This window comes from Eurosta solidaginis, chromosome 1 (genome assembly GCF_040869045.1).
Source record: "Eurosta solidaginis isolate ZX-2024a chromosome 1, ASM4086904v1, whole genome shotgun sequence".
NCBI lineage: Eukaryota > Metazoa > Arthropoda > Insecta > Diptera > Tephritidae > Eurosta > Eurosta solidaginis.
In genome coordinates this window covers 394,332,572-394,350,462 of record NC_090319.1, presented here as the reverse complement: position 1 = coordinate 394,350,462, position 17,891 = coordinate 394,332,572, and the positions used below count along the sequence as shown (strand labels likewise).

General features: G+C 36.3%; 1 protein-coding gene across 3 annotated transcripts in view; it reads right to left on the bottom strand.

The window, feature by feature from the left end:
* LOC137238533 (acyl-CoA Delta-9 desaturase) overlaps window positions 1–17,891 on the bottom strand; it is a 149,965-nt gene that overhangs the window by 114,036 nt on the left and 18,038 nt on the right. The window contains exons 1-2 of one of the 3 annotated variants that reach the window (XM_067763644.1): window positions 3,542–3,667; window positions 2,555–3,477 (exon numbers count right to left, since the gene is read on the bottom strand). The exons of the other annotated variants lie outside the window; for them this stretch is intronic. The gene's annotated coding sequence lies outside the window, so the exon portion shown is untranslated. Of the gene's footprint in view, window positions 1–2,554; window positions 3,478–3,541; window positions 3,668–17,891 lie in introns of those variants that run through there. 3 annotated transcript variants of the gene reach the window in all.

Below are 17,891 nucleotides of genomic sequence, written 5' to 3'. Positions count from 1 at the left end.
AGAACTAAGGATTACTCCCTTTTAAAATACTCATTACCACCTTTCATTTGATACTCATATCGTACAAACATATTCTAGAGTCACCCCTGGGCCACCTTTATGGCGATTTCTCGAAAAGGCGTTCACCTATAGAACTAAGGATTACTCCCTTTTAAAATACTCATTACCATCTTTCATTTGATACCCATATCATACAAACACATTCTAGAGTCACCCCTGGCCCACCCTAATGGCGACATTTTGAAAAGGCGGTCCACCTATAGACCTAATGCCCACTCCCTCTTAAAATGCTTAATAATATCTTTAATTTGATTCCCATATCGTACTAACGCATTCTAGAGACACTCCTGGTCCACCTTTATGGCGATATCTCGAAACGGCGTCCACCTATGGAACTAGGGATCACTCCTTTTCAAAATACTCATTAACAGCTTTCATTTGATACCCATATCGTACAAACATATTCTAGAGTCACCCCTGGTCCACCTTTATGGCGATTTCTCGAAAAGGCGTCCACCTATAGAACTAAGGATTACTCCCTTTTAAAATACTCATTACCACCTTTCATTTGATACCCATATCGTACTAACACATTCTAGAGTCACCCCTGGTCCACTTTAATGGCGATATCTCGAAAAGGCGTCCACTGATAGACCTAAGGCCCACTCCCTCTTAAAATGCTCAGTAACACCTTTCATTTGATACCCATATCGTACAAACAAATTCTAGAGTCAGCCCTGGTCCACCTTTATGGCGATATCCCTAAATGGCGTCCATCCATAGAACTATGGCCTACTCTTTCTTAAAATACTCTTTAATACCTTCCATTTGATACACATGTCATACAACCACATTCCAGGGTTACCCTAGGTTCATTTTCCTACATGGTGATTTTCCTTATTTTGTCTCCATAGCTCTCAACTGAGTATGTAATGTTCGGTTACACCCGAACTTAGCCTTCCTTACTTGTTGTTTTTTTGTTTCGATTTTTCCCTTCTTCTTTTTTTTTTTTTAACTACAACTAGGATATGTTTATAGGTAAGTACATAAATGTGTATGTGCATGGACTAAGATCAGATGGGGGCATTCCATAACAAATGGTATTTTTAACAATTAAAATAAATTTAATGTTTTTTTTTAAGGTTGATAACTTCAATGCGGGTTAAAAATTTTGGACCGAAGCCATAATTTAATAGAAAACCTTTCCATTCTCTAGCGTAATAAATTAATTTAAATAGATTAACATGTTTTTCAAAAACTATTAACCAAATGAATGACGTAACATGTACGTTAGAACATTAATATCTAAATAAGTTCCTATCATTAAGGTATAGCAGATCAATTGACAAAAGCCTTATTGACGATAGGTAGTTTACTGAAAATACCCGGGCGTCATAAACTTTACTAGCTGACTTTATTTTCTTACATTTTTGGGTAAAGGTTTTTTTTCTGTTTTTCTTTAACTTACATTTGGAAATAAATTCATATTTACGTGCATAAGTGTGTATTTAGGTAGGTAAACTAATAGGAAGGGGGAAGTTCCATGACAAATGGGTTTTATGGGTCACTTTTATACTTTCAACTCTTATCGAAAATTATTGAACAAAAACGTACTCTATAACAATTTACCAATATTACATATTGTTACGAGGTATATTTAAATTTACCCGGTTTGAGCAAAGACAAAGAATATAAAACAAACTTGCGGACGGAAGATCATATGAGCAAAAGGTAAATCAATCATCATATGGAAAAATTATATATATTTACTCGATTGAAATTACTGGACATACCAGGGCATCATAAGCCAACAACAAGCTACACTCTGCAAAGAATTTTGGTTGCCCTCTTTGCTTTAGGTATTAATATGAAATTTTGTTTTCCTCTTTTCTTAAACTTGTACAAAAAAAATTATATGCCGGTTCATAACTATGTAGAAATGTGTGTATATTTGCATCAGAGGGGCATGCCACAATTATTTGGTTGATTTTACCTTATTAAAAAAATCTTTTTTTTGTTTGTTTTTTTTTTCTTTGTTAAGGTTTGGTAGCAAAATTTACGAACTTTAACTAAAAATACTACAAGCAAAACTTAATTGGTTCGGAAGAACGATAGCCTGTACTTTTGCACATGATGATTATGATTGCCTCGTTTTTTTTTTTTCTTTCTTCTTTTTTTTTAGAATTTTTATACATTTTACATAATAAAGTAGTTTGTTTGGTGTGTATTAACGCAACCCAACCAAATAATTGTGGTAAATAATTAAATTTTAAAGAAGAAAAATGTAAGCGATTGAACGTACATTTTTTTAACTTAATGTACCAATCTCGGCTTTACATACATACTTATGTAGAACTTTTTTAGCTACAAAACGATTTTTACGAATTTACATACATAAGTACGCACAACAGGTGTACCGATGTATGTACATACCTTTGTAAAAGTAGTTGGGTAATTATGCCCACTAATATGCCGATTTGTTTTGGTTGCAAATCAAAGCAAAAAATTTAAACAATAACAAAGGCCTCAAATATATCGGTACAATATTACTTACATGTTTTATTGTGGTAGATATGTATGTGGGTGATGCAATCCAGCGATGAAAGGCCTTTCAGCGGTGTTGATGCAGTTGGAACATCTGTTTGACAAATTTATTGCTTTGGTTTTGTTTTTGGGCTATGATGTGACTTACACTGTAAGGGAGTCGCTCGCTTACAGTGACACATAAAACCGTTCGGTAGCCGCAAAATTTAATTTGAATAATTTTGTTAACCAAAATATTATTATAATTTTCTTTTTGATTTTTAACTAAGTTTATGTTTTTTTTTCTTTGGAGGGAAAGACGGGGTTAGGAATGCCTACCACACATATGCACCCAAATATTTTCACATATCGTTTCGTTTAGTTACTTTTAACTACTTGAAATTTCGTTTAACCTTATATTAGGCTTTTGGTTACTAAATTTATCTACTTTTTTCTACAACATTTTCTGTTTAACACTAATTGTTAATACTTTTTCTAGGTTTTTCCATTTAATTCACTGCGCTAAACTTATTATTTTTTTTGGCTTATTCCTCGTTTTTTTTTTTTTTTTTGGTTTTTTTTTTCTTTTTGGGGACTTTTTTTTCACTATGACACTTTTAATATTTGTCACACTGTGCACTAATTTGTTCTGCAAATGGGTGGTGGATGGCAAACAGCGACGAAAATGCTGCCTATTTCATGTGCGCCTGATGGTGCTTGAATGAGGTGGGGTGGCAAAACCAAGCCCCAGGATCCTTCTAGATTCCTAATCTTCGTTGGTCGCGTGTGAATTAGTGGAGGCTCACTCTTGATGCTCCTCAGCTCCAATTTTTACAAATGGTTCGTAACCAAAAAGCTTCCACACCCTCACCTATGTGCACTGGGAAAGTGACTTCCAACTTGCCAGGAGGCGATGAGTGTGGGTAGGAATTTCTGCCTATATGATAGGCACGCCTATTGAAGAAAAATGCCCTATAATTATTTCCTATCTAAGGAGATTTAAATGAAAATGTCTTACCTTATTACGAGAAAACAAAACCCATGTGGTATACGGGAACTGCCTGAATATCTTTACTGGAGCTGTCCGTCTGGTACGATGAAAAACAGGAAGGAGAGCTAACTGTAGCCGTTCAGGATGAAAGAGCCCTCGGACTTCCTATCTTTTGGCTTCTGTCTTTGACACTTTCCTAACTTCGTTTGAGAAAATGTTTAATGTCACTTAAATGCGTCTTTTCAATCATTGTAATAAAACTAAGACAGAATGACTTGAATGATTTGATTTTGCTACTGTTTGCAATTGTCCTAGCCTACGAGACATATTTAACTACTCTGGCGCATTTCAGAATTTGAAAATTTCGAACAGATTTACCTTGGGAAAATCCAAGCGATTATTGTTCACGTTTCCGCCAATAGGTGACAATTTGTCGTTTTTACTAGAGGTAATCAATTAAATGCCCTAGAGCGGCAATATAGTTCTTAAATCAATTTCTCACATGCGAAAAATTTTATTTCACAGGGGGATAGGTACACGCAAAAAGACATATTGCAGCCCAAGCGACCATTACATTCTTTGTGTTGATGTCTTCGTTTTTCTGCCTCTCTTTGCTGTAATTGTATATGTATTTGAGTTTACTTTTCTACAACAAAATCCCGTGCAGTTCGACGGCTCGATGGACCAAATGATCGGGCGGCGATGGAACGAAGAATATGCCGGTACGAACTCACGGCAGATTTGGTACCAAAAGAAATAAAAACCAACGAATTAGAATAATGATAAAAGTGTATTTAAAAGGATAAATACAAAGGTATACAAGCAAAGTAAGCATATAGATTTGTAGGTAAACTAGAAAGTTAATCACAAGAGAGAAACTTATATATTACCTGTAAGATACGATGATGGCTGGATGCGATTCCGATGATAGTTATCAAAAGACTCATCGTTCCAGCCAATCATTAGTTACTTCTCTCTTAGTATGCAAGTGATCACTGGTAATTTTCCAATGACAGAGTTGCTTTGTAGGGAACTGCTGCATTGGGAGAACACCAGCGATTCCCAACCATTGCAAGCCTTTTGGCTTCAACACATACCTTTGTTTTGAAGATTTTGTTACCTACTCAAAGAGAAAGGCCGATTTTCAAAATACTGGTTCATGCTTTAGTTTTGCACACCACCATTTATCTATTTATTAGTCTACAAATTTAACAATTAATCAGACTAAATATAATTACGGAATACAGAATATATTACAGAAGCATACCTACATAGTGAACAAAATTATATTATAAAATATGTATTTATATTATTAAATCAGTTGTCGGGATGGGCTGTGACGCCGAGCAAAGGAATTCATTATTAGTGCGGTCGGAGTGAACGTGATTTCGAGCAGCTGATGTATATTTAACACACAATAAGTAGGGCTGCGATGTGTGGGAGGTTGGAAAGGACGTGATTCCAAGTCACCCGCCTAAAGTAACTGGAGCTGGTGATAAGAGTGGGAGGCAAGTTATACATTTTTGTATAACATTTTGTTTTGTACTCTTTGTACTACCTTCATACATATATGTATATAGCACGTGTTTATAACATTTTAGTGTTGAGTCAAACTTTTTTGTAGATCACACAAATCAATTATATTACTTAAACAATTGCATCAGGGGGAAAAAATCTATTTATACAGATGTGGTTGCTCAAAGTTTATTCGAAAATCTAATGAATAATGCTAATATTGCGTTGAAACATGTCTGAATAGTGACTTTTTCGACGAAAAGTTTTTTGATCCTTGTCTTTTTCATACCTTTCGGAAAGACAGGGACTCTGTAAAGACTGGGCACCGAAAAGGAGGTGGAGTTCTAATCGCCATAAAAAGAAATCTACGCTACTCGGAATATCAACTTTTACACAATGATTCGTTAATTGACCAACTCTGTGTTCGCATAATCGGTTCCGCTGGATCTACATTCATTTGTGTATCTTATATTCCACCAAATAGTGCGGAAAGCTTATATAACTCTCACATTGAAAACATTGTTAATATTTGCGAAACTAACTGTGATGATAATTTTTGTATTCTCGGGGATTTTAACTTACCCGAATTTACTTGGTTAGATCTCCAAAATAATGGTATTATGTTTCCGGCTAATGTTACGCGTACTCTTTATATAAATGTTATAGATAGCCTCTTAAGTTGTAATCTCATTAAAATTAATAATGTATTTAATGCACTTGCTAAGCTTTTAGATCTTGTTTTTGTTGATGAGAATTCGATTTTTAGCCTCTCTGAAAGCATTTTTCCGTTGTGGGAACCTGATAGGCATCATGTTGCGCTCGTCATTACCCTTTTTAATATTGATTCCATCCCGATCTCTTCGGATCTAAGTAACCATTCTTTTAATTTTCGGTCAACTGACTTTAGTGAACTAAACAATACCTTTGGTGATATACCCTGGGAAACTATTTTGCAGTCTAATGATGTTAGTGTCTGTTTCGAGATTTTCTTGGGGACGTTGGCTCAGGTTTTTTCTGATAAGGTGCCTCGGCGAGTCCCCAAAATACATAAATTACCCTGGTACAATATTACTCTTAAAAAGTTGAAAAACAAACGTAATAAATATGAAAAATTGTACAAGGCTGATTCTTCGAGTTCTGCTCTTAGAGATCAGTATTTAAACAGTGTGAAGGAGTTCAATGTTCTTGATAAATTTTTATACAATCGGTATATGAGTAAGGTAGAATCGGAGTTGAAAGAAAATCCAAAAGCATTTTGGAATTTTATTCGATCCAAGCGTGGTTCTTCCAATATTCCTATTTGCATGAAGTACAATGACAATTGCTCACAGTCTCTAAATGGCACTGTTGAATTTTTCAAACCTAACTTCTAAGTTGAAGTTACTATTCAGGATACCCTCCACTCTAGCTCTTACTTATTTGAACGCATAGATTTCGGTTCACTGTTTTTATATGTGCAGGATATCAGTAAGGCTATGTGCATGTTAAAGCCCTCGCTAAAATGTGATCCTGATGGACTTTGTGCATTTGTTCTGAAGCATTGTAGCTCTACTTTATGCATTCCGCTTTGCTACATATTTAATTTTTCTCTATCTTCTGGATTATTTATTGACAGGTTGAAGTCCGCGTCAATCACGCCGATCTTTAAGTCTGGAAATAAGAATAATGTCTCTAATTACAGACCCATTGCTAAGCTTTCAGTTTGCTCTAAGCTTTTCGAAATAATAATTAAGGAAAAACTTTTCTTTGTTGTTAAGAGCATTATAGATCCGCGCCAACATGAGTTTGTTTCTGGTCGCTCTACAGTCACTAATTTGGCTTCTTTTTCGAACTTTTGCATATCAGCCTTTAAAGTCGGTTCGCAGGTAGATACCATATATACAGACTTACCCAAGGCATTTGACAAGATGCCTCATCAGCTTCTACTGAAGAAATTGGAGTTCATTGGTTTCCACTCGGTATTCTTGGGTTGGTTGAAATCTTATCTGTCTAATAGATCCCTTTGTGTTGATATTGAAAATTGTAAGTCGCACACTTTTGTGGCAACCTCTGGGGTTCCTCAGGGTAGTATCCTTGGGCCGCTCTTGTTCGTTCTCTTTATCAATGACATTGGTGCTTGCTTTCAGTTTTCCAATTTTCTACTTTATGCTGATGACCTGAAGATCTTTCGTAGGATTGATAGTCCATCATATGCAGCGTGACCTGAATAATCTAGTTGACTGGTGTAATACTAACATGCTCTACCTAAACGTTAAAAAATGTTTTCACATGTCTCGAAGTCCAGTAATAATTTTGTTTCACATTTCTATTTAGAAAGCAGTCTCTTGAATGCAGTCAATGAATTTGGTGATCTTGGTGTTGTATTTGATACTAATTTTTCTTTTGTTAATCATATCTGTTATGTTCTTCCGAAAGCTTATAGAAACCTTGGTTTCCTGCGTCGTTATGCTAAGGGCTTTGAGGATCCCTATACCAGGAAGACTTTTTATATTTCCTTAGTTCGCTCAAAGCTCGAGTATGCTTCTATTATTTGGAACCCTATTTACAGCTGTCATACGGCTAGAATTGAAAGGGTTCAAAGGAAATTTGTTCGGTTTGGGCTTGGATCTCTTCATTTCGTGGATCCGCTGCCTTCTTATATGTCTCGGTGTACGTTGATTAACCTACAACCCCTGTACTCTAGAAGAACCCTGCACGGGCTTATGTTCTTGTTTGATCTCGTGGCAGGTTTGGTAAACTGCCCTGACCTGCTCGGGAAAATCACGTTCAATGTGCCCAGTAGATCACATCGTTTTTCCCTACCTTTTTATGTGGCCTCTTTCAGAATGAACTATGTCCTTTTCGATCCTATTCTTCGCTCTCTAGCAGAATTCAATAAACTTCCGAGATGACTAAATATTGATTTCTCTCAGTCGAGGGATGTTTTCAAGTCCCAAATACTTTTGCATTTACATTTAGATATTTGATTTAACTTTTTTCTATTATTATGCATATACTTTCTTTAGCTATTATCAATGCATATTATAATTTTTTACTATTTTTTTTTAAACTTTCTATATCTAGTCTGTAAGATGTAAATCATAGACTGAATAAACTGAATATGAATATGAATATGAAGCTAACGAGGGAAGATTATATACACACTTACCCTTATCTCAAATACCCCAGTACGGAGTGCTTTGCTAGTGTAATTAAAACCTCTAGTTCCACAAATATTACAATGCGATATCATACTCTTTACTTTGTCTATAGTTATAAACTACTAGTTTTAAATTGCACATCTCAATTTGTTTATCGGCTGATATTTTGAAATAGGTAATTCTATTTGAAATTTCACACAAATTTTAATACGTTAAATTACTTACCTCTATTTGACTTGTGAAGATCTAGTTACGATGGAACTAGGTTATTTTACTGGCTATTTATTTGCGTTTAGCAATGAGCTGCTATTAAGTTTTAGGGAAACATTGAAATATACAAACGAAAACAAAACAAACTACTAAAAAAATAAATAAATGCAAGGCGTGATATCCTCCGAAGTGATTTTAGGACGAGCTTCTCTTCAAATGTGCGTCGTGCTCCTTTTAATTTTCCCTACAATTTGGCCGGACAGGACCTACTTGTTTTATGCCTACTCCGAATGACATCTGCAAGGCAGATGAGTTTTCACTGAAAACTTTTCATGGCAGAAATACACTCGCTCCCGAAACCGATACAAACTTTTTTCTAATTGAGAAAACTTGTTTCTATATTTTTGATATTACTTTGCCCCTCCCGGGCTCAGGACCCTCAGGAGGCGGAGTACGCTACCACAACACCCTCTGTGTGCTGTCAACAAGGCAAACAAAATCTGCTTTTAAAATCTCTTGAAGAAATAGCCTCTAATAGAAAGATTTCGTGTAATTTACTACAACGACTTCTTCTGTTTGCTGAAGTGTTGTTTCACTTTTTTCATCCCAGTACAATTTTTTTTTCAACCTTTGATTTAATCGTTCTGCTTTCAATGCTTTGCCCAGACCTATGCAATCATAATTTATATGGAAAAAGAAAATTTTGGTGGAGTTATCTGCCCACCTCTTTTTATAATTTTTTATTGCTAGTGGAAGGTTTTCCACTATTTTAAATCGGCTCATAAATTGAAGTCGGAAAAAAAAGAAGTCACAACTGAACTAAATTTTACATCGATTTGTTGGTGTAAATTAGAGCTGGATTTCGATTCGATTTTTAATCGATTTAATCGATCTTTTTTCGAAGAATGAAGAATCTATTTTTTTTTCAAGAATCGTTCGATTTTTTTAGCCTTCGAAATTTTGATCATCTTACAGTTATAGTAGGCACAATTTAACATTGATTAATCAAAATGGGCAGAAAATATATTTATTGTAATTTTTTATAAAATTTACCTTCACTGGCTCACATTCAAAATGGGCAGAAAATATATTTATTGTAATTTTTTATAAAATTTACCTTCACTGGCTCACATTCATAGTCAAAATAAAATAGATTCGACTTTATTTAGAACCATAAACCATGACTATGACTTCGAGTGAAGGGGGAAAGATGAGTAGGTTTTATCATCACCATCGATTAGCCCTCAACGGCTTAGATGGTTTTGGTTGCATAACAAATCACGCCAGCATCCCTGTTTCAACATAACTGACACCAAGGCAGATCAAGTCTTCTTACTGAAGGTCTCCCAGGTCTGAACCAGACTTCTATCTGGATTTATCTGGCTCAAATCGTTATTGTTGCATTTACATGCAAAATTATTTATCTGGCTCAGGCTCTTTGCCACCGGATGATGGCTATTGACAAGAGTTTATCTCTGTTTGCTTTCTAAGATAGCAGTGCAGAGAAGGCAGAATTTACTTAATAAATTTCTGCGTACAAAATGAAATATCCTAAACAAAAAGTTTTCATGCTCCTTGGTACCCGAGGTTGGTTTCTCTACTACTACCGTAAATTAAGCAGCAATCAACATTTTTCGACTCGATTTAATCGATTAAATCGATTGGTTTTGAGAATGGAATCGAAAAAATCGAATCGAATCCAGCTCTAGTGTAAATCTATTTGACATATCGTCAAGCTTGTTTATGTAAAAGTTTAGTCCATTGTGGATAAAACAAGTGTGATATCCTATCCGTCAACTGCCTGACAGGATGTTCAATATGGGAACTTCTTAGCATTTCGGCGGGTGATAGAAAGATATACAGAATGAGACAGCGATAGTCAATTAAAAATCAGATGATCCATTCTATTTGTTATTTTGACGTCCATGCAGAAGTTATCACACTTGTTTTATCCACAATGGTTTAGTTATTTTTCTGCTATCCGGAAGCATTTGCTTGATTTTGAGTTGTGAATCTTTTTGGTTTAAAGCCCAGTCACGCGTTCAGCGTAGTCTTAAGCCCCCATTAGTGATACTTAGCATAGACTTGACTTGACTTGGCGTAAACTTGGCAACTTAGCCACGATTATACTCCACTTGGCGCATACAATCTGGCATCATAGTCAGCGTTGAAATTTATTTTTAAATAAATGTCAATTCGTATGACAAAATGTCAAAATGAAATGGAAACAAACAAATGGCATCTCAAAATGTAAACGTCACTTAGAACTTACATAGAAAATCAAAATTCAACAGACTTTCTAAGTCAAGTTAAGTGTTGCTAAATTTTGAGTAATCAGTAACATGCCATGCAATGTTCATTTAACAGAACTGTAAGTGACAGTTCTCAAGCCAAGTCAAGTCTATGCTAAGTATCAGTAAAGGGCCCTTTATGCATTATGAGTAGATTGCACGTATGGAGAACGGCAGATCGAGTGACACTAGCGCCATCTGGCCAAAATGCTCCGGATATCATTTCGAACTTATAGCTAGGAGTAATTCTTTAAACTCAGTATTAAGTTGTAACGATTGATTTGCATAGTGCAGTACGCATGCTGTGATATCACTATGTAGGCCATTGTATATGGCCATCACATATGAATGTATGTAGCTAAGTTATTTCCTAAAAATGACTTGATAAAATTGAATTCGTTAGCACAGGTGTACACTTTTCTAGATAAGAAAACATCTGATCGCTAACAAATTTCCATTCGAAGCTATGGCAATGTGGTGAATGTGAGCAATTTCGATGCGTCGCTGTGTTGCTAGTAAATAAATGCACAACAACAACAAAGCAAGCAACCACAAATAAATGCAATTAAGGAGCTAAGAGCGAAGAGACTATTTCACATATATACATGTAGTCATCACCTAAGAGCAGAAGTTATTACTCACACATCTTCACACATATAATTAGAATACAAAAGTAAATACCAAATACATTAAAGAGAAATAAATAAGCAGCTTTTCGAGAAGGTTGTTCGTGAAGAGTCTAGACCAGGGCTATACATTTCATAGCAAAATTGTGCCCTCTCAATTTACACGCATATAATTCGCTCTGTCGTCGTTAAGCGGGAGTCATTGGTGCCGTATGTCGTATCGCTGTAGTCGTATCCCTAACGTAATCAGCTGTTTATCGTTACGACGGTAAACCAAAAACCAATTGGTTGGCTACGATACGGTTACGACCTCAGCGGCACCAATAATCGATTGCATTGATTCTCATAAAGTTGGTCGAATCAGCTGTTATAGGGTTACCGATACGGTTACCGATAAAGCACCAATGTCTGCAGCTTTAATTGAGTTAGGCGCCGCTCGGCACTTGGCGTAGCAACATCGGTGATAGGTATCGGCTGATCGGTATCAAAATATGTATGCATAATTATGCGCGATACATGCGCTTGTTGTTAGCTTTGCTTGCTAGTATAAGGCTGAGGAACACAGCACTGTGCTGTGTTATTGTGTTAACACTCAGTAATGTGCGGCACGCACACGCACACTTATCGATTAATTTATAACACAGTGGCACACTCGATGGCACAAAGCTGACTGTCCAATTCCGCTCAAACTGGTAAATGCTCATAACACAGTAACACGCTCTATAGCAGAGCCACACAAATCCTAAAACAATTGTATAAGTGTGTGTAAAAATTGAGTGACAACTCCCCACAGTGAGCTAAAAGAAAATGTGCACTGTGAAGTCTGAAATTAAAAAGAACTTTGGTTATTTGATTTCAAGCTAATCCTGACTATATTTTTGTTTATATTCGTTTAACTAAGAACGCGGAGGTCGAGCTAGCCAGATAAAATTTTTTATAAAATAAGGTATGGTGTGTCTTCAATGCAAAATTTACTTAAAGAATTCACTTTTTCATTAAAAAAGAACTATAAAACAAAGTAAATATAAAGATAGAAATATATTTTCAAAACATAAAGTTATTCAATAAAAAAAATTAATAAAACTAACTAGAACGAATAAAAAGTTACTTACATTAAATTGTGAATATTTATTAATAATTAATTAATTGTTATTCAAGTTCAAAGGAACTTAATAATACTAACTAAAACGTATTAAAAGTCACTTTAACATTGCAGCATATTGTTTTTATTATGTGACCAAAAAGTAGCATGGACTTTTCCTTTTGCATTCACTGTTGATTTTAGTGAGTGACAAGCGAAAGCAAACGATCGTGATCACACATTAGTGTCGGTGTGAAAATACGAACTCAAATTGCACAATTTGCAACTCTTGGCCGGCTTTGCTCTATAGCACAGAGAATGACACTCAGATCGTAAGAGCACATACATACATAGTCCATTGTGCTTGTGTGTTGATTGTATTGCTTTCCAATGACACTTCACTCAAAACATATTTATACACATGATACAAATATTACAAGATAAAACCGGTGAGAGGATAATGACATTTAAAAAGATTTTAAAATTCTCACTGCGCTCTCATAATTTTTATTTTATTTTGATTTTTTCATAAAAAAATGGTGTCCACAGGGGCACTTACTATCCTCTTGATCAGATGATATGACTTTGAAAAATTGGAGTATGAAAGAAGATAAATGTTGCCATGATTTACTCTTCTAAATGGCGTCAAACGTGGCGTTAGAGGTAAGTAACACAATACTGTGCTCTGATATTGTGCCTACACTCATATCGACTTTCGATAATCAGTTATAACACAATTGTGTCAACACAATGTGTTAACACTGCAAAGTGTGTCTGTGCTACTGTGTTAACACTCAAAAAATAGTGTCATTACCCACCACTATGCTAGTAAGCGAATAAATGAAAAATCAATTGACCCGCACGAGCATCGCGACGATTGCGGTCTCACTAATACAAGCGCACTTTCAATTTTGAAGAGCCATGGTCTAGACCCTTGGAGAGATATGCGAACATCAGAGAGTATAAAGCAGTGTAAACTGAGGAATAATAATCAGTTTGATTTAAACACGCTATTAGTGAAGTACGCAATAATTGTAATTGTGAAGTACTACTGCCACAGTAAAATTGTAAGTAAAAACCATTTTGCCATGCTGAATATTGGAGTTATTTATTCGACAGTTCAGCCATTCGAACGTTAACAAAAGGTGTATAATAATCAGGATTTTCCCGAAATTCGTTACAATTGGTGTCAGAAGAGGAATTATTGAATATATTCCGCCAAGTTAAGTGAATTAAAGATCCAACAGCTCAAAAAGGAGTTGGAGAACCGTGGGTTGAATACAACCGGCAATAAATCTGAACTACAAACACGACTACCAGAGGCAATGGAATCAATGTGGAAGAGTATGTCTTCATCCTGATGGCGATGAGACAACAAAATTGGAGGAGAAAAACCAAACACCGCCGACAATGGAGAACTGAACATGATATTGGCTGCGATATCGGCACAAATGTGCGAAATGTCATCAGGAATATCCACAAACGTATCATCACAGCTGGATAAAAAGAAGACTTGTATAACATCCAAGATGGAATCCCAGGAGACGCGCATATCATCTAAGATTGAAGCACAGGAGACGCGTATTTCAGAAATGTCATCGCAAGTGTCATCTCAACTGGAAGAACAGAAGGCATATATGGCATCTCAGCTGGAATCGCAGGAGACTCGTATAACAACCAAGATGGAAACACAACTGAAAGAACAAGAAACGCATAACAGTACAACTCGTAGCACAAAGGCACGTATATCATCAAAACTGGAAGCACGTATGGTCGAGCAAATAATGCAGTTTGATGAAAAAATAGAGACCGAGGAGGATGCTTTGAATGGACGTATCCAGAAGTTGAAAATTAATTCACGCAAGCAATAAAAATTAGGCTATCCAACTATTTAACAAAATAATAATATTTTATGGATCTAGTGAGTACGCGTTGTCCCTAGTTTACATATTTCATTAATCCGATACACCATTTCGGAGCTATTGTGATTTAAAAAACGGCATTCGATCACGGATCGTATGTTATGATTCGGCCCCAGAGCTTTATTAATGGAATACGGGATGTCGAAACGAAGCAAGGACATACTCAAAACCTACCTTCGAAGAAACAGTATCACATGCTTTGACTCAGGAGACGGTCGCCTCACTTTTGAGCAAACGAGTATACAAAGCTCATCGTGTGGAAATAGAAAGGCCAGACTGGGTAGACACAATTTTGGAAGCATTGAAGGGATCGCAACAGAAAAATGTCCGAGTTATCAAATGTTGCAAGTGCGGCAACCCAAGTCACATTGCACGTCGTTGCAGTACCAACCCTAGTAGTTCCAACTTGGATGGTCGTAAACGCAGAGCTGAAGGAGATGAGCAAATCTCCAAATCTAGTCAATCGTTAAACTAAAGCGAGTCAGCCGCAAGGGGCGACACCTGGCTCCCGCAATTGAATGCCTCATAATCTCTATCTCGCAAATTGGAAGTATGTCGAGCAGTCTTACTGTCGGAGGACATGTGGATGAAAAGGAACGATTACTGACCTCCTCACCCCATCACTTTTTAATTGGACGCACTGCCCTCAAGTGGCCAATCACAAGGCTAATCCGGTTCATTATTATTTTTTTTTTTTTATTAATTTTATTATTTATATATATATATTTTTTTTGTTTTTCTTTTTTTGCTGAGTCGTTGATGGGCAGGGGTTTGTCAAGCGTCACGATCTAAAACTGCTCAGATACAGAAAAAATAAAAAATCTCCAGGAAAACGTTTCAACAAGCAAAATTGATCTTTCAAATGGCATCACGGCTTAGACGGAGGGGCTAGAGGAAGACTATCAGTGTAAGGCAAAACAACTGATCCTAAAATACTCAAACATATTTGACAAGGATGGTTCCAAACCAGGCCGCACCAACGTTGTGAAGCATCAAATTGTCATTGGAGATGCGAGGCCGATCCGTCAAGCTTCTCGTAGTGTTCCACTGAAGTGAGCGACAGCGGCGTAATCGACCCATCAGCTAGTCCATGGAGTTCACCGATTGTACTTGTGAAAAAAAGGATGGAAAAATGAGGTTTTGCGTGGACTACTGGAAGTGGAACGACGCCACAAAAAAGGATAGCTACCCATTGCCAAAAACTAACGACACTAACTGAAGTCCCAAAAAATGTTCACTGTTTAAAAAGGAAGTAAGTTATTTGGGTCATACGGTAAAGACAGGGGGCATCTGCACTGCGAATGATAAGATAGAAGCTGTAAAGGATTCGCCAAGACCACATAACCTGCATGAATTAAGAAGTTTCCTTGGGCTGTGCACACATTACCGCCGATTTGTACCAAACTTTGCCAGTGTAGCCCATAGCCTCCATGGAAAATTTTGAAAGAGCTGTTGGCATTGGGATAGTGCATTAAACATTTCCACAAGTACCTCTACGGGCAGCGATTCGCGTCAGGACAGATAACGCAGCTTTAAAATGGTTCCTACAGTTCCGTAATCCAGAAGGTCAATTGGCACGCTTGATAGAGCAACTGGAAAGCTATGACTTTTCCATTGAGCATCGAAAAGGTAGTACTAAATATTTTTGAAAGAATAAGATGTTGCATGCGCGAACTTCAGTGGAAAGCAGCGGAGCTTCACAAAATTCTAGTAGGTCACTTTCGCCACACCAAAAACTTTAACACAATTTTTAACATAATTCAAGCACAGAAATACACTGATTGGAGTTTTAGAGAGTAAAAGTTAAAATTCTGAACACATTAGCTGAATAAAAAGTGCACAAATAATTGTTAAATAACAAATACAGACAGTGGTAGTTTAACAAATTCTGCTGTGGTAAGTGGTGAATGTGACCTACTAGAATTTTGTGAAACTTGCTTCGTGCCTGCAACATCTTTATTTTCGATAATCTTTGTTAAGAGTAGATTGCATGTATTTTTTATGGACAACGGTAGAAAAAGCGACACCCGGCGCCATCTGATAATGAAAAGTAGCCATCTCCCAAATTTTGTTCGAAGCAAAGCATAAGAAGAAGAATTTGACAGTTGCTTTGGCTAAGGGTGTTGCACAATTTGCAAGTGAAATTATTTTTCCTACTAGTTGGGAAATTTTCTCACATTTTTCAAAATTAAAAACAGCAATATAACAATCGAATACGACACAAAATATGTTAGCAAGTATTTTTGTTGTATAGGCAGAATGTTTACAACAGTGCTTCGCGAAATTTTATATGTGAATGGGCAAGGCGTAATAAACTTCAATTGCAACGTCTGAAGTTCCTTCATATCTACAAACGCAACATCTTGGTTGATTGCGGCGATGTTATTGGAATGCATAAGCTTGTGTTAAACGCATCTATATGAAACATGTCATTGTGTCACCGCCTTAAGGAATGCATCACATTATTGTCGCATTTGCATGTTAAATTTCTATCGGAATCTGGGTCACTGTTTATTGGAACCCGAAGAATATTCTCGTTCAATTATGACATCATTATCAATTATGCACGTGCTTGTACATACATACCATTGTGGATAAGACCCACTGAAGATAGCCGTGTCAGGCAGTTGACGCATGAGCTATAACAATTGTTTTTTCCACAATGGTACATACAAAATTTGTATATTTTCAATGTCACCAGTTTTGTCTATACATACATACACATACATATGTACATATATACATTAGACTGGGTCGCGCCATCGATTTTTCGATAGGATTTGGGCTCAGGTAAAAACGTTCCACTACGCATACCCAAACAAATAATTTTCGAGCGTACGAAATTTCACTTTTTTTTTTACTTTTTTTCGACTGTGATTTTTAAGGTTTGCTTCATGACCTACTAAAAAAATTTTCTTTTGATTGTCCTTTTTTAGCGGACATTTTTGGGTCGGACCCACCCTAATATACATACATATGTACGCATATTTCTCGTTAGTCATACACAAATTCTCTTCAGACAAAATCGAGAGGATTATCACAACCAACTTTATACTGAACCATCGGGAGCTTTCAGAGAACACTAATTTTGTTGAAACCATGGCGGAATGATATAAGGTGACAGCATACAAACATAAATAAAAATTCCATGTACTTTGATTTTGTAGATTCGATGGACAAATGTCAAAATCGTCTCGGCTGGAAGTTGATGTATCAAATCAAATAAAAAAAGTTTATAATCAGCTGTTCCATGCTGCCACCTTGTATCGTTCCGCCATGGTTGAAACATTGCAAACATGTTTCCGTCAATTATGTGATAGAAATTTTGTGTTATGAACATAGTGTACCTCCATGGTTCAATTATGTACAGGTTGGCTCATCTCATCAGCTGATTTTATTTATGTCATTGCATGGTCGAAGGGATTGTCAAAAGGAGATGGCAAACTCAAACTGAAACCAACCCATTGGCAACATTTTACTTACACATACAAAAACTGCTAAGTTTTATGTTTCCGTTCCATACCATTCGCACCAACACCAATACACAGATTTTGACAATTTGAACAGACATATTTTGTTGCTTTACAGATGA